Source organism: Strigops habroptila, chromosome 1 (genome assembly GCF_004027225.2).
Source record: "Strigops habroptila isolate Jane chromosome 1, bStrHab1.2.pri, whole genome shotgun sequence".
Taxonomy (NCBI): Eukaryota; Metazoa; Chordata; class Aves; order Psittaciformes; family Psittacidae; genus Strigops; species Strigops habroptila.
In genome coordinates, this window is record NC_044277.2 from 123,884,968 (window position 1) to 123,907,740 (window position 22,773).

Consider the following 22,773-nt stretch of genomic DNA (forward strand, 5'->3'; position numbering starts at 1 on the left):
GTTATTTTTGCACAAATTGATATAATGAGCTGTCTCTGTGCTATTATCCCTGAGCATTAACTGGCTCTATTATGCAGGATAATACTCAGAATAATTATTACTTATCTGCGTGTACATACATTGAATAATAAAATAATTAGACCTTTTAAAACAGAGGATATAAAGGATTCCATTTACTGTAATTCTGGCTTTCCGATTATAAGGTTGGAATAAATAATGTGATATTTTATCAGTGTGTCAAGCCAGTAAATGCTGGATTTACAGATATCAGTACAGACTGTGCATAAGGTATGTAATTTGTCAAACTGCAGACTGAGCAGACATTTACATCAAGGATGTGAAGGATCTGGGCTGTTGAAATTCAGAGGTGGATGAAGGCTGCTCAGAACAGCACGTTCTTTCTAAGAACAGCACATTCCTGCTGCATGCAACTGCAGTTTGGTGCGGGGGCTTGCAGCGCGTGTCCCATGGCAGCCTGCACTTACAGACAGCAGGATGTACCTCGCTCGTGCAGGGGTGGAGGCTCGTCTCCTCTCTGGGTGAAGGACTGCTCCCTTTCCTCCTGGCTGGGCACAGAATCATAGAACAGTTTGGGTTGGAAGGGGCCTTAAAGCTCATCACCCTGCCGGCCGTGGGCAGGGACACCTTCCACTAGACCAGGTTGCTCCAAACCCGTCCAACCTGGCCTTGAGCACTGCCAGGGATGGGGCAGCCACAGCTTCTCTGGGCAACCTGTGCCAGGGCCTCACCACCCTCATGGGGAAGAACTTCTGCCTAATGTCTAATCTAAATCTATCTTCCTTCAGTTTAAAGCCATCCCCCCTTGTCCTATCACTACATGTCCTTGTAAAAAGTCCCTTTCCAGATTTCTTGTGGGCCCCCTTTAGGTACTGGAAGGCTGCTATAAGTTCTCCTCTGAGTCTTCTCTTCTCCAGGCTGAACATGCCCAGCTATCTCAGCTTGTCTTCATGGTGGAACTCTTCCTGCAGTGAAGTGAGCACAGCCCTGCCCAGAGGCTCAGGCTGACTTCTCATGCAGAGTTGACAGCCGCTGCATCTCAGAAAAGCTATCTGGGCTCTTGGATGTTATGGGCACTCTGGGTTCTCCTGAAATAATGCACTTCTGTGGAACCTAGTTACCTAGGGAGCTTTCATGTGCTTTGGGCTCTGCCTCAATCTCTCATCAGTGTGATGTAGCAGCTTCTGCTTCACATGAGTGCTGGGAAGACAAAAGTGGTAATAGTGTTAAAAATGGTGATGTATCAACCATGTACAGAAAGATAAAGAGCTCCAGGCCTGGTATTTCAGATATGCCCAAAGACATCCCTGCTCTCCACACGAGAGGGGTAGGGAGTTTGGATGTGGCCCCTATGTCTGGATGTGACCCCCATGGCTGTCAGCTCAGGAGCAGGACCCGTGGGGTGGTGTGAGGCAGACCCCTCTGGCCCCAAAGGGCTCTTCAGAGCTTGGAACCAAATCACACATAGGGGTCAGGGATTGTCTTTTAATCTGATTGCAAAAACAGAGCTTGAGAATCGCATCAGACTCCTTATTGTGCTGGTCCAAACAAAGTGGAATTGATGGGAGATGGATACTGCAGAGGACAGTATTAAAATGTTGCAGTGGGGAGGTGAGTGACACTTTGAGCTTCACCTTTTTGTCTGTTGCTCATTATTTTCAAGAACTGCAGTTCGATTTATCATACGCCAAATTACCTTGCCTTCAGTCACACTTCTTCATGAGCAGGCTGACCTGAGTCAGGCTGGTCATACTTTGGTTCTTGGCCTGTGATTGATTTTGCTTCATTTGCCATATGAAGAGAGTGACCTTCCGGCTTGCATATACGCAGCACTATGGTTCTGAGGAATGGCGGTGGGTGTTATCCATTTCTTGGCAGATAATTATTTTAAGGGGGGATTGTTTGCTTGCCTGTTTCTTTTAGGACACCTCAGGATAGCTGAACTATGTCAGATAATGAAGAGAAAACAATTCATCTCATGCTCTCTTGCAAATCCCAGACACTGGGTTAATCACACAAATGATGAGGAACTCGAAGCACACTGGTGCAATATTTTAATTCTGTTTGTTGAGAACTGTAAACATAATTGATTTACCTTTCTCTCCAATAAGTTAATTTGAGAGAGTGTTCCCATTGTGAATAATATCAGATTCAAGGCTGTATGGCTTACAAATCTCAATGACTCCACTGGAGAAAATACAGATCACTCCTTGCTGCAAAAGGATAGAAAGGATAAAGACTAATGACTGGTAAATATTGGCTTCCTGTAAACAGAAAATTACCAAATCTGACAAATGCTAAACATTAGCAGTGTAACACAAGAAGCAACATGTTCTCTGTTATCCGTGATATGTTAATGGATCAGTGCTGAAATTCAAAGCTATTAAAGAAAATCTTATTTAAAAGCAAAGTCTCCAGCTTGATTCAGAATAGTTTTGCATTTAAAAACCTTTGTTTCCTGAAAATACCACAATGAACTGAAAGTTTGGTGGATGAAACATTTTTCCATCACAAAATGTAGAGAGGCAGAAGATGAAGATCCCTACAGAAGGACATCCCTTTAGATAGAACCTTTTGCTTTAATTTTGATGGGCTCAGAGAGGGAAGGAGGGAGCTGAGGGCTGAAATGCAGCAGACCCAGATTTAAACTCCTGCTGATGCTGCATGTTTTTATTTCACTGGCTTGTTGAAGCTCTCCCTGATGAGTCTTTTTATTTATTTTTCCTTTCCAGAAAAATCTCTCTGTCATTTCTGCACAGAACCAGACCATGTGTAATATTTTCTCTGTGTGTGTGTGAAAGAGAATTCTTGTTTTCTGACTATCTGTGAGCTTCCCCTGAGAAGGCAGGGAAGCACAGATGCTGTGAAAGATCCCTTGCATGCCATCGTTACCTCCTGTTTGTACACCAAAGTGAAACAATTCAGAGCCTAGATGAGCTCAGAATTGTGTTTCATCAAAAAACTCACTGCAAATTCCATAACTAGCAAAAAAATCCCCAAGCCGCACAATGACTGGTGGGACAAAAGCACCCTTACCAGCATGATACAGACAATTGGGTGAAAAGGGCAATGGCCTTATTCACAGTGAAAAGAAGTTTAATTAAATAATGCTTTAAAGCATTTCAACAAATACTAATAATTGCAAACGTAGAAAAAGTTTCCTTCTGTCACAGCCTAATCATGGTGATAGGCAAAACAATTACCCTTCTTAATGTGATTAATGCAGGTTGGGGCTTGCCATGTGTTTTTTCAAGCATGGCTTGCTTTAATCACATGGACATCACGAGCACTCTGCCCTTGCTAACACTCATATTCCCAACTCCCCTCAGTGCTGGCATAGCTTCCCCTGCCGCAGCGAGGGAGCTGGATGGAGCACCTGGCCAGGTGAGCTCCTTCTGTGTGGGATGCTTGGAGTCCCAAGCCTAGCTCTCAGTGAAGAAATTTTGTCATCATCTGTTGGTAAAAACATACAAGGAAGGCTCTTTTTAGCAGCAAAATTTGAAGATACTTGTAATTACCTTTGATATTAGCTTCTTGTCAGCATTGCTACAAAAGCGGCTCACCAGCATAGTGTCTTTTAAATATCTCTAGTAATCCTAACCCTTTAAGAGTCCAAATTTACATCCAAATCCCCTACATCTTTGCTGGTAACCGAACCATAAAATGATTTTTTAATGTGGTTATTATGAGGGTGCAATTATCTACCACTGGAAATCTGTTTCTTTCTAGACTAAGTCTCTGAGAAAGGAGAAAATAGTAATTTCAAAATGTGGCTATGAATTCTGCTGCTTCAATAGAAAGGCTGGTTATTTTCAGCACCATCCAGCGAATTTTAGGGGTGCCACTGTGTATGCTGCTGTGCCATTAGGATGAGCTGGACAGAGGCCGTGTGGATGGTGCTGGGGAAGGTATATGAAGGGAGGGCAGGTGGTCTTACCTCCTTCTCCTCTGCCAGAGCTGCAGTGTTAAGGACGCTAGATCCTCCAAACTTCCATTTTTCCAGACATGGCAAACACTTACCACTTCTTAGCTCAGGGATCCTGGCCAGGAGACCCAGAAACAACAGAGTATGGGCTGTGAGAAGTGGATGAATATTAAAATTTTGCTGTGAAAGGCTGATTATCATTAATCAAGTGTGAACATTTTGATAAGTCATGAAAGAAACAGAAAAGTACCTTGGACTCTGAAATTGTACCTAAAGTCAGTGGTGACTGATTGTTAGTCACAGAGTTAGACAGGTATTATACTCAAGGACTTGTCCAATATTGCTATCCTGAGACAACAGGCCCTATCCTTTCCTATTTCCTAGCAATCTTCAGTGATTTCTTTCTAAACTCTAGCTTCTCAGAGACATGAGAGTAATTGCCTCACCCTATTATAGATTCATAGGATCCAGTCTAGCTCAAATTAGATGGAGAAGGTTCTCTAAGAGTCCAAACATCTTTGCAACATGAGCAGGCTATGTTTCATCCTGTTTTTCTTGCTGTGAGCTTAGTGGCACCTGATCTGTATGAAACATGACTCAGTCTTTAAAAGCATTGGGGTTTTTTCCATTTTGGTATACTTTTTAAAATCTGCTTAACTCAAGAAATGTATGACAGTGGCATATAAGTTCTGAATAGGTCAATAGGTCCCTGGTAAACTCTGCTTAAGATGAGGAACGCGGATCTGACCTGATTTCTGTTGTGAAACCTCATCCCACCCTTGGAAAACATGATCCTGATTTTGTCTTGATTAGCTCAAATAGAAACAGGTTTACAGCCCTTTGCTTTGTTTTACAGCCCTGAGCTCCTGATGTTTCTTTAAGATACGAGAAATTTTTGTTGCAGCTGATGATTCTGATGACTTTTGTAGCACACTGCACAGGGAGCTGGTGGCTCAGCTCATCTTAACCCATGCCAGCCTGAGGCTGCTCAGCATGCTTGTCTGGATCAAAGCGCTTCGGGAGTGCCCTGGTTCACAGATCAGCTCGCTAAGCCTCATGCTGTATTCCCTGGGAAAATGCAGATTCATCTTGCTGCAGAGATGGGTCATATCCAGCGTAACTCATTCATTAGCACTTACTGACAGGACCGTATTTCATTGATGCAAAAGAAGAACATTCTTAAAACTGGCCTTCACAGGATGAGCAGTTGCCTCAGGCTATTCATCATAGTGATTTATCACAACTTCATTTCTTTTGGGAAGTACTCTCGCTGCTTCCCTAGACCACTGTGTACCAGTATCTGTAAGGTGGGGTGGGCTGGCTCGCTCCATGGGGACCCTGGTATTGCTAAGATGTAAAAAATCATGGAATTATTGATTACTTTTCTCCCCACATTTCAGGTGAGTTTGTTCAGAGGGATGAATTCACATGGTGTGTCTAGTTAATCAGTTTCTTATAAATGTATTAGTTTTTTAATGGTTGAAACCACCTTGTTTACTCATGCTTGGTCCATAAGCAGCTCTGAAGGATGCCAGCTCTCATAACAGTTCCATTTTCAACCTATGCCTCAGAAATTCTGGAAATCTGCTAGTTAAGTAGGTGTCATATTTGTGCTTTCTGTATGTTCTGGGTTCAGCTGTAACAGTTATTTTTATTTCTTCCCATTAGCTGGTGCAGTGCTGTGTTTTGGCTTTAGTCAAGAACAATGCTGATAACACACCAATGTTTTAGTTGTTGCTCAGTAGCACTTACCCTGATCAAGGACTTTTCAGTCTCATGCTCTGTCAGTGAGGAGGGGCACAAGAAGCCAGGAGGAAGCAGAGACAGGACACCTGACCTGAACTAGCCAAAGGGGTATTCCATACCACAGCACGTCATGCCCAGTATATAAACTGGGGGGAGTCACCCAGAAGGCCCAGATCGCTGCTCTGGTTGGGCTGGGTATCGGTCAGCGGGTGGTGAGCAATTGTGTTGTGCATCAATGCTGGTTAGTGTTTTTTAACTTTCCCCCTTTAGTTTTATATTCTCTCCCCTTGTTATTTCCCTTATTATTATTATTAGTAGTAGTAGTAGTAGTTTTATATTATACTTTAGTTATTGAACTGTTCTTATCTCAACTGGTTAGCTCCAGCAGCTGTGCTCAAGCAGCAAGTAATGCCTCCTGCATGCTGAGTACAGCATTTCAAATGAGGTGATTTTTAGTGAGTTGTGTTATCAGTTCATAAACCCAAATACAATGTACTTACTTTCAAATTAAGCAATTGCATTATTTTTCTCATAATCTGTAGAATAATATTTCACAGGTAATTTAACATCACACAGGGACGTTAGCATTGTAGCTATAAATGTCAATTTCACTACAATTAGAAATCACAGAATCATAGAATCACAGAATGGTTTGGGTTGAAAGGGACCTTAAAGATTCCAACCCCCTGCCATGATCAAGGACACCTTCCACTAGACCAGGTTGCTCAAAGCCCCATCCAGCCTGGCCTTCAACACTGCCAGGGAGATGGAGCAGCCACAGCTTCTCTGGGCAACCTACAGGTGCTAGCTAATATGTTACATAAATATTAATTAAACTAAAGCAATTACTTCTGGGCAGGTAAATTAATTGCGTGTCCAAACAAGAGCATGTATCGAAATAAGAGCAACAAAGATTGTGAAGGGTCTAGAGCACAAGTCTTATGAGAAGCAGCTGAGGGAACTGGGGTTGTTTAGTCTGGAGAAAAGGAGGCTGAGGGCAGACCTAATTCCCTACAACTACGTGAAAGGAGGCTGTAGCGAGGTGGGTGTCAGTCTCTTCTCCCAAGTAACAAGCAGTAGGACATGAGGAAATGGTCTCAAGTTGTTCCAGAGGAGATTTAGATTGGATATGAGGAAAAATTTCTTCACCAAAAGGGTCATGAAGCATTGGAACAGGCTGCCAGGGAAGTGCTGGAGTCACCATCGCTGGAGGTATTTAAAAGACATGTAGATGTGGCACTTAGGGACGCAGTTTAGTGGTGGACTTGGCAGTGTTAGGTTTATGGTTGGACTAGATGATCTTAAAGGTCTTTTCCAATCTAAACAGTTCTATGGTTCTATTATATGATTGTAGTGCCCCTTATTTGCAAAAAGATTACCCCATCAGATAACAAAAAATAGGGCATTCAAATGCTTAGCTTTTGTCTCATATATAAAATACATATTTAGTTGCTTCATCTCAGTGTGGAAGTCTAGAATACATTTACAAACAAGACATTAAAAAGCCTACAAAGCTGTTTCTCTTTTCTGGCTGCTTCCCAGTATGTGGAAATTTTGCACTTTTTATCTATTGGGTGGTGTTTCGTGACAGATAGAATCAGAATAGACAAAAGCCTGCCAAACATCTTAATCCCAGAGCCTCATCTGGGGGTTACGATGAAGTCCTTTGAATGTGTAGTGTCACCCAGCTATTGCTGGATAACTTCACGTGTGGACATTTTTTTTCTTCAAACCAAAATGTCTTCTTGTCAGCTCAGCTTGATGCACTTTTTAGGGTGGGAGAGGGGATTAACAGATGGCAAGCAAAACCCTTTGTTGCAAACCTGTAAGTTAGAGAAGAAGGATATCAGGAAAGATAAAAGGAGAGAGAGTGAGCCAATCCAGGCTCATTCTAACTGGACTCCACCTGCAGAACAGTGAGATGACAACAACCCAGGAGGGACAGAAGAAGCATTATCAAGCTTTTCTTAATGCAAACACTCTCTGGATAATTTTAGTATAGCTGCCACTCTAGTTCAAGAGCAGGACTTCTCCTTGTGAGGCAGCTGATCCTGCTAGGGACTGCACCATCCTGCAAAGATCAGACCTACTGTCTGGTTTGGACAATACCTTGTAACAGATCCACCTTCTGTCATGTGAGGCAGCTGCATGGGTGAAAGATGTTCTGTCCTGTGGAATTTAAAATATTCACAGCCCAAGCCAGCTTCTGCTGACTGGAACAAAGACAAGTAAAATGTACCACTGAGTCTGCTGTTGGTGAAGGTGCATTAGTGCAGGGCAGTATCGAACCCTGGGAGAAAAACATATTCCAGGCAAAATTCCAGCCTCTGGGGTGGGAAAGAAGTTGCTTTCGTCTCTCCAGTTTGGGATTTTGCATGCTATGGACAGGCTCAAGCAATTTAGATGAAGGTGGTATTGTCATCATTAGTGACCAGAGATGTCCTGAGAGGAGTGTGCAATCCAGGCTCCAGGCACAGCTCTACCTCGCGGTGGTCAGGATGAAACCAGGATCAGACTAACTCACATAGGTTGTCTGCAGAGTCCTTGTGTTGCTTCTGGTGTGCCTCTCCTCCTCTCCTTGGCCTAACACGCCGAGGTTCTGGGCTTGCTACATCAGATTTTAAAGCTAAGTAAGTGTATAAATGAGAGAAAGGGGGAAGTCTACTGAGCATTCAGACTGATGCAGGGACAATGATGTGAGAGGTGCCTTGGTCTGAATGAAACAGTTACGATTAGTCTAAAATCAATAACATGAAATAAAGCTGCAAGATAAATGTACACAGTGGAACTTGCTCATAGCCAAGTCTGATATAGAGGGACCTTATCTGCCATTGATAAATTACTGCACTAAATTAGAGTTTTACAGGAACAGGTATTCCAGGAAATTTATAACTGGCATAAGAGTGAAAAACTTATCCCAGTGAGGAAACTACTTTTAACAGCTGCAGGCATGTAATGATCCTTGGAAAATTGGTGAGCCAGGCATCAGATACCGGAACATAGCCACTCAAGAACAACCTTGCTCTTATCTAGAGAGATGAGTCAGTTACCTACAGTCTTAAATATTGATCATTCAAGCAATATCTCGAAATCCTTGCTTAGTTTTTGCTGAAGAAAAACACCCACTGATTCACATTTTGACCCAGATTATTTTCAGTCTTGTTTTTTTATTTTCTTAATAGCACAGGAGTCCAAAATTGCCAAAGCCTTTGCAACATGGCCATTCATACCCACACCCAAAGGTGTTCTTAAACAGACAGTTCTAGCTACATTTGCTTACTTGTTTAATGTCAGTAAGCGAAGTCAAGCTGCCATCAGTGGTTATATCTGGGCAGTTCTGAACCTGAGATTAATTCTGTTTTCCAGCACAATAACAATGTCCTCCAAAAATGTATATATGCATCTTTTTTTAAAGATAATTGCATTTCTCGATAATCATGAACTGTAGTAAGTAACCTGCAGGATGCAAGCAATGTTGTATATTTAATAAAGTCTGAAGGAATAAATAATAGACTTTTATGAGAGGTTACTCTTGAGTAAAGAAGATATAAAAATGATTTCTTTATCCGATTTCTAAACAAATGGTAGCCTCTGGATATGGAACACATCCTTTTAACCTAATGCTTTTTGATACTTTACAGGCAGAAGAGTGTTATGTTTTCTACTGCCGGACTGCCAGTGCTATATAACTGACTTAACTACATGAGAAAAGGCTTTAATAAAAAAAATCTTTGAAGCGTTCCTGGTCTTAGTTACAAAAGCTTTCTGGTATTTTGTTGGTGTTCCTGCACTCTTCCACGCAGATTTTCCATGGGAATTGGTGGTTTATGCCATCATGAGAAAGAGTATTAGTGTTTAATAGACAGCTACCTTTTAGATGGCTCCAGGGAAGATTTACAGATATGGCCGGGAGGCTGCTATATATTAGGATCCTTAATTGCACATACTTAAGCTGATATCAGTAAGCACTGGATATCAACCACTGGCAACTACCAGTTTCTAATGGTAAGATCTCATTCAGATAAGGACCCACCGAATTAGGTGGGGTTAAAATTTGTACTTCACATAAAACATGCATTTGCATGGGAATAGGGATGGTTTGCAACCCATTCTCAGGTACCTCCCTCGAGTATGACTGTGGTACTGATGTGTAATTTTGGTTCTTGCTGTAAGCAGTTCTCCCAACTCTGACATCCTAATTTACATTTGTGTAATACTAGGTGATTCCTTGGTATTCCTTAGTCCAGCTCCTGAAACAATATTTTTGGTGTTTCTTTTTATATGGAACAATTAGTAGAATTGATATTTTACATAAATGGAGAAAAAGATGATGAGGAAAAGTACCTCAAGTCGGGTATGAATTTTGTGTTTAAGCTAAGAGCAAAACCAGTGTAACCTAAACCTCAGTCACCTGTATGAAGATGCTTTCACCTCACCTATTTCCTCTTTGCTTACTTCAGATCTGGTGCAGATTTTGCTAGTATCATTGCCACAGATTTGGGTCTTCCCCACCCATCCTTTCCTGAGATGTCAGCTCTATGTGAGCAAATCCAATGAAAATAAAACTAGACAAAAACACATGAGTGAGAGAAATTACCCCACCTTTATGCAGTTTTTGAGAATCAGAAGTGGAAAGAAATCCTTTCAATCCAATGTGTTACATAGACTGAGTATCAGCATAATGGAATGACCTGGGAGACCTGTGACCCCATTTGTACATGTCATGAGAAGTGTGACAATAAAATACATTTTGCGCTAAAGAAGTCAAAGATGCACTTGGAGAGCCTTTCTCTCTGCTATATGAACTAGCACATCACCTCCCTTTCACCAGCCTGGCAAAGCATCTGTTTCATCAGTACGGATGGAGTGAGTGGTTCTGAAGCAGAATTTTTCCACATCATTAGACACTGACCAAGTATCAGTTTGAGCCTTTCAGAAGATTTATTTTTAAAGATTTTCAAAGCAGCCAATTTAACTGCCTTTAAAACGAATAAAAGAAACACTTACATTGAAAGGCCTAATTTACAGTCTGAGGGGCTTATGTTGCAAACTTAGAGGTCAGAACAAATTCTGAAGCAGATCTTCATGCACTTTTCTCCCCCATACTGGGCAGAAAGCTTCTATTCTGGTCAAGCACAAGAAGCTCTGTGAAAATAGGACTGTCTTCAGTAAGAAAGCCCTTGTAGATAGAGACTCACAGAAGGAGAAGTATCTATAATTACTACCTTGCAAGGTAATAAAGCAGCAAAGAGAAAAGGTCGAGCAGTATCACTAGTGCCATGACAGCAGGTAATAAGTTCAACCATTGTATGAATGAGTTCACTGAGAGCAACAGCCTAACACTCCAGGATAAAATATATAGCACTGATGCAATTTGCATTACAGTGGTACGTGATAAAATAAGTTCTGTTCATCTTACAATTATGGCACTGTGAGGTACTCCTGCAATCTTTTTGGCAAAGTTATGTATTTTTCAAAAAATGAAAAGATATTTTTTTTAATCTTTATTTTTTAAAAATTAAGCCTTTCACTTTTTTTCCTAACAGGACAAACTCAAAGGCACTGTAAACTGGAGAAAAAGTGATTATAACACTCACTGAAACCTTGGGAGACCATTTTGCTTCTGTACAGACATTGCAATTCACATCTCATGTCATGAAGCAGAGAGGCTGGCTGAGGTGCTCAGAAATATATCAACCTCTGTCCAACTGTCCTTGTGTGCAGGCAGCCTTCACGTACATGGGGTGAAAACCAGGTGCTCCCCTCTTCCATGTGACTGCCCGAGACACCAGTCTAAAGGGTGTTTCTCAATCCATGTTTTGTGAAGACTTACTTTACATAAGTAGACCAAGCTCAGGAGAAAGGCTTGTTGGGAAAGCCCTCCTCCACATGAAATAGCGGCTGAAAAGCAGTTGCTCCTGGTTAAGATCGTTGCCTGGGTTAAGCAGAGTGAGCCTGATCTCCCAGTGCTGAAGTGAGTGCCCTCACTGGAAGGCCAAAGGATGGCCTGAGTCATTTTGAGTCAGGACAAGATAAAGGTTCTCCAGGCTGGACATCATGTTTGGAAATGTGATTCTGTGTATTGTTCACTATTCAGATACTTACCCAAATTTCAGATGTTAAAAGGAGGAACCAAGAGCTTCTCCTTTCTCCTGCAACCATGCAGGAGTGCACTGAGCGATGATGTACATATCCGCAGGCAGAGGAAGAGACTGAACAGGAGCACTCTGTCAAATGCAGAAGAGATGCATCTTTCTCTAGCAACATTAGGAACCTAGCTCACACGATAAAATGCAGAGCTCCTGAAACTCTCAGGAGCTTGACTTTTAATAAACTGTTTGGTGACAACCAAATCTGCAAGGCTGAGGGAAGAATTTGTTATGCTCTACAGACTGTGCCATGTGTTCTGTGCTCCCTATAACCTAGTGCTAGGAAACTTTAATAGTGCATAGATTTTGCAATTCACTCATATCTTCTTGTCACAAAAGTTTAAGAAAATAGTGTGGAATAAATTCTTTGCTTAAGCAGATCAGCTTTCAGCAACATTCAAGGCCCAGGTTTGTTTTTTTTTTTAGACAACAGCCCCAACAAAGTGACACTAAATACATATTCTTAAGAGCTGATTCAAAAATGCTGAGAACAAAGAGTGAGAAAACAGCAATAGAAAAGGCCCAATACAATGCCCAGCATCATTTGCAAATTATAGTCTCTCTCTTTTCCAGGATCGTTGGGGTTTTTTTGCAGGCACATACAGAGATGCACACAGTGTGGAATCCCCAGAGTGTAAATTATGAGGGAAATCATTTAACACAGCTTTTATGAGATGTTTCAAAGGGTCATCATTTTCATTCCTAGAGGAAGAAAGGATTTTTTGCCTAAGCTTTTGATGGCAATTCAAAGTTGTTGGTTTTTTTTTTTTTCCCAGAAAGTAACACAGCCTCATCTACAGCTTGAAGAACTGCACCTCATTCGCAACATTCCTCATCGTGATTATCTAGAGGGTGGAGAAGGGAAGATGTGGGTATGTGGTGGTTGAGGGAATGTCAGAGTGGGATTCCTGTTGCCTGACTGTGTCATGTATGTAGGGCATCTAGTATAAATCAGTCATCTCCACTCTCAGTGTGGTCTTTGAGAAAAGGCAGGCACCTTCAGAGAACTCCTCCCCAAAGATGAGAGGCTAAGATCTGTGGATGTAAGTCTCTCTAGAAATCATACTTCTCTCTGAGATGGGCTCATAAAACATTGGGAGAGTTATGGGTACTGTGGGAGTACACAACATGAGGGTACCAAACATAACCAGACAATACCCCCATGTAATTAATTTGTGATTGCAAGTCAGTTGAATAACACTGCCACCTTCTACTATGCTGCAAGGAAAAGGAAAAGTGTTGAATGAATTGTTATGTCCTCAATGTAAAATAGCATGTTTCCAAAACTGTAAATTGTTTGGCTTCTGGCATTTCCCCATAGTATTCATTAATGCGCTATTTTTTGTATTCACAAGTAATTGTGATTTCAGCTAATAAGCATCATTGTATTGTCTGTAGGTAAACTGATTTCTGTTTTATTAGTGCTTTACACTCAGGTTATAGAAAGATGTCACATAACAAGTATTCTCTCAATTAATGTAGTTCGATTATGTTTAAATCACTGCTGAAGCATTTTAATTGTGAGGCGCTTGGATTACATCACCAAGTGAAGTAATGAGGTCACCATGTGATGTAATGAGGTTTACTTGAGCATTCTGACTACCTAATGGTCTTCCACCTGGTGAATTTTCTCCAGTGGTGCCACTGGTTTTCATGACATTTTTTTTGTTAGAGCTCATTGTCTTGAACCTAAAAGTCTAACCATCCTTGTCAAACACAGAGTCCTGGTGGGTTAATACAGGCTCTGATACATTCTCATGGCAGAAATGTCTCTACTCAATAGGTCAAGACATTTTCTCACTGAGGAAGTATTTCAGATTTTGGTCTGTGAGATCATTCCTGCTCTTGGCAAGGAACATTTAGGGTGACAAGAAGCCAAGACACTCACAAAATCATGATTTTCTGCAGCTAATCCTTAGCCAAACCATCTCAAGATTTTTAGTCCTTCACAATACACTAGAAATTGAAAGACCACCTTATCTTGAAGGATTACACTATTTATGGCCTAATTTGAACTTGGAAAATCAGAGATGGAAACATTTTGTAATAATAAAAAACCTCAGCCCTTTGACACCTTAGAACAAGCTTGGGCTGAGTTAGAATTTAGGTTTTCTAGAGTAATTTCCAGATCTGAACTGCTTAGTTCCTCCTGTAAAATACGATTGTAACTCTCCAGCTTTTACAAGGGTAGCTCCTAACCCATGCAGAGTTGTAGCAACTGAGCGTGAGATGGGGAAGCTCAAGAAAAAGGGTATGCAGCTCCCTCAGGTGATGGAGCACCAAAGTGATAATGAGGAGACAGGATCTTCCCTTTCTGCTGAAAAACACATGGAAGATGACCATGAAAAAGGCACCAAGTTGTATGCTGTAAGAGATTATAACGATATCTTAAAGAGTCAGTAGAGCTGGAAATGCCAGAACATGAGCAATCTGTGGCAAGGCAGAATTAAGCCCTTTTCCCAGTTGTGTGTCCTAGAGCTAGAAGTCACAACAATTTTCTCAGGGCAGGATGGGTTTTGGTTCCCAAGTGTCCTGACCAGGGCTCAGTGCAGTATCAGAACTGATATACTATGTGACAAGGTCATGTCTTGTCTTATAAACCTTGCAGAAGTCACTCAAAATTAAAGAACAAAACAAAAAACTTGATGAAAAGCGTGTGTTTTCCTAAAGTTTCAGAGAACGACAACAGATTCTATAAATCAGGATAAAAAAATGCCGTAGTCTGGGATTATGATATGAATTGTTTGGTGCTATGCCATGCTTTCTTTGAACATAACACATTCAAATTCTATGTTCAATATTAAGTAAAAAAGTCTCTCCTCAGCTGCACAATGACTTGTTGTTTATCTCCAGGTCCTTCTGAAGTATCTTGTGTTCCTTAATGAATTAAGACTTCTGTGCTTTCATAGGTCTGTAGATGAAGCTCTTTAAAGGAAAAGAACACCTGAATGGAGGTATCTCCTTGGAAATGCGTTTCCAATGTATTGGGTTTTTTACCTCCTGTTAGTTTAGGTCAAATTTAATCAGGGAAAGTAGGTTGTTCTCTATATTTGACATAAATCTCTTTTGATGGCCTCTTATTCTTTGCAATTTAAACAAAGAATAAAAGGTTCTGAATTCTCTGTACTGCTTGGAAATGTGGATAATTTCATTTCCTTTAAAAGCTGGACAGTTTTGCATCTCCTACAATGTAGATTAATGTCTCCCATAAAATACATCTAGCTGCAAAATACTAGTCACCTTCCATACAATGTTTGTCAATTCTTACTTGCCTTGATGAACATGAAAAATGTAACCATGTACCATAATTTATTTTCCTGGGAGGGAAGGGGAAGGAAAGGGGGGAAAAAGAAGAAAAAAAAAACCCCAAACCAAAAAGAAAACAAAAAATTGTCATTGATCTGTATAATTTTTCTTTCTGGGTAATATTGAAATTGGGAAAAATTTGGGACACATTAACTAGATTCTTGTAACTAATGAACTTGTTACTCTGTTCCAGATGGAGACAGTCACCATATTGATATAAACAGTTTTGGTGATCAGGAACCACTTCTGAGGTGGTGTTCTGACGAGCATGACTTTGCTGAAGTGAGTCAGTCGTGTCTGCTCTGGACTTCGGTGGGACCAGGGCTTGGCTCGGTTTTCCCAGCTTCTTTTTTGTTCTTCCTTAGTTTTACACTTTTAATGTTTTCCCCTCTTTTAGAAAACAGTTTATAAGCATTCCACTGAAGCACCTCACTAAATAGAGAAACTGCCACAAAATGCCTTCAAAGGTGGAAATCCCCGCATTGCATGGGTTCCAGGAACTTAATTTATCTGGGGAAGTAAATGAATTTATTAATGAAGCCCCAAAGGAACTGAAGCTGCAGAGAACAGGGAAGTTGCTGAAGACAGTGGAGGTGCTGATGGCTTTTCTGCCATTGCCTGTGGATTGGCACAGTTACTGAAATATAGATACATGGAAATAGATGGGTCTTGTCTAACGGGAACAACCCACTGAGCTACAGGGCAAGTTTGTGTCTCCTCTTGTAATCCAGTGGCACAAGGATTTTGGAAGGAATGCTGTCATTGTGGTAGACTGCTTCTTTTTTCTTTTTTTCAAAGAATAAAGCCATAGAAACATTCAGATTATTTCTGTTCCCTCGTTTCCTGACCAGAACAGTTACTTATATGCCAAAGTGTGGTGACCAGGTTATAGTACCTCCATGCAAGCAAGCTGTAACAGGAGGTGTAAAAATCCCAGCTCTGAGAAACAGGGGAGAAGGAGTCTTGCAGTGATTTTGGTCTCTGTGCTTGCCTCCTGTGGCTGGGTGAGTGGGGCTCAGGGAAAGGATGCTGGATTCTGGCCATGAGGTATTTCTTTTGTTCTGGACTGAGGCTGGTCCAACTTCACCCAGGGTTAGTGAGGGATCTCTAGCAGAGAGGTGCCATTTGTGGAGACTAGGATTTGTAGGTTTAAAAACTGGACTAGAGACACTTGCAAAGGGCTTTCTGGGTTTTACCTGCTGCTCTGACAAATGGTTTTCGTATCCTCAGAGCAAAGGGGTTATCAGGGATGGACAACTTCCATGAGGTGGGTGACATCCACAGCCTGCCTGTGGAACCACCCTGGTTTTTCACTTTCCACAAATGTTTCCCAAGTCAGCCACAGAACAAAAAATTTCCTTAGAGTTACAATTGTTTGATCTCTACCTCCTGCCCTTCTTCCTTTCAAAGATCCATCAAACTTCTCATCTGAGCAGCACCACCATCTGCTACATGCGTGAAGAACCCCAGATCTTCAGAACTTTCCAGAGGACTGAATTTTGTAAATTGGTGCAGATGAAATGGAGGGGGGGTAATTTTTTGACAACAGTCATCTCTTGCAAGGTACACCTCTAAATGAAGCCAAGCATCTTAACAAATAGGCCTTCATGCAAACCTGCAATTTCAATTACTCCTCTTTTGTAGGGCTTTCACAGCACAGTGAAATCTCATTGTTGCAGTTCAGTTCCATCTTTTAATAGCCTGTAACAAAGGTCACTGTGGAAAGTGCCAGGCACAATGAAACCTGTGCTGAATGCTGGTTTGCTGCTATTTGCTTCCACATCAATGGGAGCAGAACAGCCTTATTCTGAGCGCTCTGGGACGGGGCACTGGACCATGGCTGACGTGATCCATGAGGATGTTATAACAGTGCTGTGCCCACGTCAGAGTTAGTGGGACTTATTGCATGCATCAGTGTGATTATTCTGATGTGTTTGGGTGCTGATGGACTTTACCTTCCACATTAGCACATGAATTTTAAGAAGTTTGGTGGCCATCAGCTGATTTTTTTCCTGAATACCCTTTATTTAAAAATAAATATTCCAGAAAATTGCTATCTTTCTATAGTTATTTGAAAACCTGGTATATGACTAACAGCTGGGTACAATATAATGAAAAAAAAAGAAGCAGAGAATATAGAAATTCTAGTCCTTGATTTTTTTTTTTTAAATCAAATTCATATTTTGTCAATGTAAATGAACAGTAGAAGGTTAAGGGCTCAGTAAAGTGTCAGGTTTGAGCTGGACAGCCTGGCTTCCCTCTCCCAGCCTCCATTCAGACTGTCACCCTGAGTCCGCTCTGGTTGCACTGACGCTGTGGTTGCACAGCTTGTCGCAGCAATTCCTCAACAGCATTGGGAAGCAGAACCAGCCCAGACAGCAGATCCAACAAGTATAGACCAGATGATGAATTATTTTCCTAAAGGGCAAAACTGGAGTGTACCTATTAATCTTAAAGGGCATTATTCTGCATTGTGCCCTCTTTCCCTGTTACCTCCCTGGCATCTGAACATGTGTATGTTCACTTTACCCAACATGCATTACATGTGCATTTCAACTGCCTTCTCGTTACCAGAAGTCTTTAAGGTATATCTGGTGGGTTTTTTTTTTTTTTTTTAGCAGATGATGTGTTATTTTATTAAAAAGCAGAGAATTCTTGTATACCCAGTATGTGGTTTTGATCCAGGTGAAGGCAACACAGAGGAGTTTTCCAAAGGATTTGTCTATGTTGTGTGCTCTGATAATTTGTATTCTTCATTGCCTCTGGCTTTTCTCGGCAGCAAACATTTTTCACATTTAAATGGCTCCTGTCTTCAAGTATGATTCTTTGCGTTTCAGAAGAACCTAATTGACATCCCTGAAGGAAAAGATGCAAGGCCTAATGGAATCTACTTAATAAGTTAGCAAAAATTCTCCTTATTTCCCAGCTTCCTCATCTCATGCACAGCTTGGTAAATGAATGTCAACGTTGAATTACAGAACAGCGATTGGCTCATTTCTTGGTGGCAGTAACAGAGAATTAATCCAGAGAGAATAACATTTTTAAATAAAACCTTGAATATACCATTTGGTGTTATGAATAAACAGAGAAAAAAAAAGAGGAGAGAGAAGTTGGCATAGAAAGATCAGGTTGCACTGGTCTGATCTGAAGGTCTGATTTCAACTCTAACCTGAATTGTAAAATACCTGATTTTGTATTATCTTCCAGATTACCGTCAAAGCTATCAGTGTGCTTTACCTCCCTTTTTATGAGGATATAACTTGTTGAGGTAATGATTTTTATTGTTAACAGTGAGCTTTTACTGCCAGGACATTTTATTTTAGTGATCCATTCTTCTTGTCAAGTGTTGTGTGGTAGCAATTCTATCCAGAGATCCTACAAAACTGGCCACAGCCAGTGGCGAAAGAAAACTGTATTTCAGTACATTTAGTGATGCTCTGAGATGCTTTGTCTTCAGGAGTATGTTGTTAACTATGTGATTCCACAGTCTTTAGAAATATAACTTTGTTTCCTGGAGTTCATCTGCTTCTGGGGAGGTGGTTGCTCTGGAGTATCAGCAGACCATAAAACTACCATTCTTCATGTTTTCAAGCTTCCCAAGCAAGGTACTTCATCTACTGGACTTTCTGCTTATCCACATTCAGCTTTCTAGCGCTTTGAGGTTTAAGTAATTTAACAAGATAAATTTAACTTTGGCTTATAGAAAAAATATTCCTAGGCATGTTTAGATTGTTTGGTTTTGGCTATCAATCAAACACCATGACAAAGGGGAAGATATTTTCCCCAGAAGAATCTTGACATTTCTTTCTGTACTATGTATGCTAGATCCTTCCCAGCTGCATACCTTCCAAGGGAATAAGGGAGAGCTTCAAATACCAAATTTAAACTCACACAGGACATTTATATTCCAGTCACTTACTGTGTACAGGAATGTGGTTTTTTTGTTTGTAAGATATGGTGTAGGTTTAATAAATGAGGAAAAATCCTCTAATAAGGCTATAAAAGCATTATTTTAAAAGTCACCTTCTGTAGTGATAATATTCTTTTGAAATATAATGAAAAATTTTACTAAGTTGCAGAAATAATGGTAAATAGGATTCATTGCATATTCATTAAGTCTGGTTTACTTTCAAAAGGAGACATTTAGTGCCAAGCCCATCTGACTGGAGCATGAATCTCAGACTAGTCATTAAATGCTCCTGAAGAGGAGCCGAATCCTTTGCTTTCATAACAAATATTTTATGTCTCCCATTGTCTTGAACTTCATTAGACCCAGAGGTGAAATATTCAACTGACAATCATTTATTTGTATTCATAAATTGTGGCAGCAATAAAAAAAAGGATATTGAAAGTGTTCAGAGCCTCAGCCATTGCACTTAAAAGGCAGAAAAATGTGTTGCTGTCATATAGCCAGACCAGGCACTGCAGATCTCTTTGGATACCTATACTGCTGATTTGGAGTGAGGGAGTCTGGGTCCACAGGGATCTCAAGGAGATCATCATAGATCATGGTCCCCCCAGTCACACTCCAAATTGCAGGCACCATTCTGTATGCTCAGGTGTCTTACAAAATGTGTGATAGAACCACAGTGAGGATCTCATCTCATGACAGTGGTATATGTGTGTCTTGATAAAACTCAGTTTGTAGTACAGACAGATACTCACTCTACCAATTTTCTGACTTTGAATTTGACTTCTGTTCAACTAGAGAGGGAGTTTGCATTATTGTCAACCTGAAAGTTAGAAATTGCCTTTAATTCTTAACATTAAATCATCTCTTACAATCCTTGGAAAAATTCAGAGTGACCAAAAGCACATTTATTTTTTTTTTTAACATATTTTAAGGTGTGTTTAAAGGTAAATGTCCCTATCCGCTAAAAGAAAAGTCAGATATTTTTCTCCCTACAAGATGATCGAATAAACTGTCACATTTATGCTCAGAATCATTTACCTTGTAAAGGGGCAAATCTATCTGTAAGAAACAAGGATTAATGTAGGCTGCTAGCCAACCTCACACTCCTGACCTTTGCATCAGAGGTAATTCTCTGGAGGACTTGAGGACTCTGCCTTCAGAATTTGAAAATATCTAGTATATTATCAGGAAAGTATTTCTGGTACATTTCTTCTAGGCCATGCTGGGAAAATCAATTAGTCCTACTGGTTAATTAGTGCAGGGCCAGCTCATGTGTTTAATTCAGACTAGTCTTAAGGTGTATCTCCAGCAGTGGCACTGAAAAGCTTAATCTGCCTTAAAGTTAAATGCAGCAGAAATATCATCCTAAGAGCACAGGCAGGCCAAATCAAGGTCTGGCACAGATGCCAGCGGAAGCCAGGCTTGCATCTTCAGAGGTCTTTGGACCCACAGCTCTACAGGCTGGAGAGGCCACTGCAGCCCCTGTGGTGCTCACATAGAAAGGAGCCCCATTCCTCTATGCTCCTTGGCTGTGGCACCCAGTGATGCCCAGGGATAGGGCTGCCCTGGCTCCTCCACTCCTGGCCAGGATGATGAGATGGGCCCTGGACCTCTGGAGAGCCCTCATGGTTCCTGATCCACAGGGAGCTGCCCAGGCCATGTGGCACCCCAACACCCAAAGTGTGTTCAACCTTGCACATCTCCTTTTCTGTGTTCTTTTCTTGCCTTAAAAAAAAAATAAATAATTGTAGAACAGTTATGATTCATTACTAGGTATTAATAAATTCATGTGGGTAAATATTTGGTTGTCTCCAGGTCTGTGGAGAACAATTAAATGATGAACAGATTGTGACTAAGTACAATTAATAGTGCCAGTGTACCTTCCTAGGGGAATAAATACAACAATTAATGTCTTATTTTATCAGTTGTGTAGGATTGTTTCTAGCTATAATGACATTCACAGAGCAGGCGAAGATTGCATACATCCTCTTAAATCCCAGGACTATGTAACTTGGGAAGAATAAAGCCTACTTTGAGACCAAAACTTCTTCTGGACTGGTGTAAGCTCAGAGACCATCTTGGGGTTTTAGAAAGATAGAGGGTAGTTGGTTGAGGAAATGTTTGAGCTCTAAGCCTGAGCTCCAGCCCAGAAACCAGTGACTGTGTGCGTAAGTGACTGGGCTGTGCTGGGAGTCAGGGGGTGCTAGAGAGAGCACGGCACCCTACAGACCCAGCTGTGGGGCTTTCACACTGCCGCTGGCTGTGTCTTTCCCTGCTGAGTCCCAAGGTGGAGATCAGCGTCCCCCAGACTCTCTGTCCGAGCCGGGTTGTCGGGGACAACAGGACAGGATGCAAGAAAGCAAAGCTACGGTGTTAGCTACTACTGCTGCTCAGCCTCCTAACATGTTCCTTTGGCGAGGTGCAGAGCAGCAGCCACCACTGAGGTAGGAAATGCCTATGCAACTGCAGTTGGCTCCTGTTTGGCTACATGTTATGTTTTATTTTAAATTACAACGTCACACTTCATATGGGATAACTTCTATCGACTGGAGCTTCTCAACTGTGGGTGAACCTGACCAAATCTTTTAGGGGACCGGAGGAGACCAGTCCTTGCCATGTACAATATCCAGCCAAGTCCCATAGAAAAAGTTGCCTGAATTCTCAGAACAGGCAAACCAGCTCTCAGGAATGGACATACCATTTTCATTACAATTTCTCCCTCTTCCTGCATGTGAAAGCCTTGCAACCTTTTAGATGAAATAGTCTGGGTTAGTCTAAGATGCTGATGGCTGAAACCAGACTGTTATAGTGGAGGGCATTGGAGAACCTCAAAGGCAGGTTTCCATCTGCTACATCAATAGGAATGGAGGGGAACATTGGTCAGCAATTGCTCATATGTTGGTCAATAATCCCATATTAGCTCTTGATGTCAGTAAACTTCCATTTATTTTTGGAAATCAAGGCTCTCTTGGCTCTCCTTTATGGCAACAGAAGACATGATCATTTCCATGCTCTCCACAGCTCCCTGGCACTGTCAGCAGCACATGTTGCATTAGTCAGTCTCAAATGGATCCCTACTTTAATTGCTCTTGCACTTTCCTGTGTGTTGTTATAGCACTCAAGAACTACTTCAAAGGTGCTATTGTTTTTCTAAAACTATCTTATTGTTAAAAAGAGAGCTAAGATGTTCTATGCAAATGCTGCCATTCAGCTTTTGCTTTTGCTTTTAACTGGCTTGTTTTGAACAAGGTTAACCAGTACTTTGCTAACTTAACTACTGTTCATCTGTAGATGAATCCAAAGTTTAAGGGGGCAGGGGTGCTTTCAGCTGTAGACCATTGCAACGAACAGCCCCCAGGTGCAAGGAGGGGTGCAAGGATGCCACACACCCCTGCCAGCCCCAGCTGTACTGGGATGGTGTCGTGAAGAAGGAACTATGCCATTGGCAGATGAATGCAAGTGATGTCTCTCTCTTTGTACCCACTCAGCATGTTAAGAGCTGGAGCAAGGAAAGGGCTCTGGATCCTATCCTCCCTCTGCTCTTGGCCTGAAACCAGCCCCTGATGGGCTATGGAGCAATACCCAGGCAGAATTGCATGGGCCTGACCCCTTCCATCTGCCAGCCTCTCACTCATGGGGGTGATTCATCTCTTAGACACCGCATGTTGAAGGAGCACGGAAACAGAAAAATACCAGGTGTGATGTGAGACACTAAC